This window comes from Myotis davidii, unplaced genomic scaffold (genome assembly GCF_000327345.1).
Source record: "Myotis davidii unplaced genomic scaffold, ASM32734v1 scaffold17, whole genome shotgun sequence".
In the NCBI taxonomy this organism is placed as follows: Eukaryota; Metazoa; Chordata; class Mammalia; order Chiroptera; family Vespertilionidae; genus Myotis; species Myotis davidii.
Genome location: NW_006288624.1, coordinates 2,559,781 through 2,561,492, shown reverse-complemented (window position 1 = coordinate 2,561,492; position 1,712 = coordinate 2,559,781).

Here is a 1,712-nt window from a genome sequence, read left to right as displayed (position 1 = left end):
TAGTTTTTATCTGCAAAATGAAGATCGTAACATACCCTGCTTCAGAGGGTGATTATGAAGATTACATTGTTGGCATATTATAAGTAATATATAATTATCAGCTTTTATTATTATTACTCTTTAGACTTCAGGTCTGGCTACCAGATCCCTGTGACCAAGGATGGGTCCCTTGGTTTTCCCAGGCGTTGGAAGGTACATATATTTCCATCCTCGTGTGTTCATGAAAACAGAGGGCATGTTGTTCCTCGGCTCCTGCTGATTCACATGGCAAAATTACCTAACAAATAGGTCTTAAGAATCAGTGTGTTATTTCACATAAGTAGCCCTGACTTCCACGGACAAGGAGCGAGTGGTGTGACGACAGCAGTGCCCTAACCTGCTCTTGGCCAGCCTTGCGCGTGAGGACATGGATCCTGCCGTCTGGCCTGGCGTCTGCTGCTCACCAGGGAGAATGACGGAGCCAGGTCTGGCTGCATTCTAGGTGGCAGACAGATTAGGAATGGGACTCAGAGAGCCATACTGAGGGAGGAAGGGAGGCCAGCTTTGCTGTTGGCAGCCTCCTGTGTCCTGTGCCGCGTTCAGCTGGACCTTTGGGTCCCACGCTTTCCCTGGTGCGCAGTTGGTTGGAGGCTGGGGGCTCTAGTGGCAGAGGGGCCAGGGTCCCGCTCAGCCTCAAGATAACTTAAGTTCTGGGGTGGAGCTAAGGCAGGAAGCCGTGCCCACTGCTGCCCACCGTGTAACTCGGGAGGGAGGGGGAAAGCTCAGAGCATGAGCGTGGAGAAGAGGCCCAGGGATCCCCGGGTGGCAGGAGCCTGGGAGGCCAGTCCTGTCATCTGCACCAGCCTGTCACCTGGTTCTGAGCTAGTGCCACGTGGGAAATGCCATGGCAGGGATGCTGCATCGCACAAGAATGGAGCGCCCAGCGTTGCTCCAATGCTGGGGACGCTTCACAGGCAGAACAGACAGTATCCTTGTGATGTGGGCCTCTGAGTTGGTGCTTCCATTGTTCCTCAAAGCACACAATCAATGCATCACACAAACTGTGTTAAGAGCCGTGAAGGAAAAGTGGGGTGTGAGAGGTTATTACAGGGGGAACATCCTCACCTGTGAGAGTTAGGGAAGACCTCCCAGAGGAGAGGACGTGAGCTGAGGTCTGTAGCAGGGATGGGAGAGCAGGGAGCAGGAGCAGTGTGTCCAAAGGCCCGGAGGTGGAACCAGTGTGGCTCTGGGGAAAACGCAGGCCGGTGCCTGACCAGCACAAGCAAGGAGGGGACAGAGCAGGAAGTGCTGAGGCCAGAGAGGGGCCCTGGGGTCAGATTTCTACAGGACAGAAAACCACGTGAAGGTCCCCAAGGGCAGTGGGACACCTTAGGTTTTAAGCAGGGGCAACCTGAGGGGAATTGAGGCTGGGGGTTGTGTGCCCCCTCCTGCTGTCCTATCAGCTCATCCCTCCTCTGTGTGCCTGCCTGGGAGGCGGCAGGCTTCCTCTGGACGTGACTCGATATATTATTGATCTTTATCTGGGAACACTAGGCTCTGTCATGAAACACTCCCAGGACATTTCCTTTTGGGCTCTGGGCAAGACTTAGGTTGAACCTGTGAGTGTGGAGCTCAGGGTCTCTGAAGGGAGAGCCACAGTGCACCGTTCCCCTGATGAAGCCTGTGCAGTGCTGTCAGCCCTCAGCTCTTCCTCCCTGTGCTGAGCAGCCAGC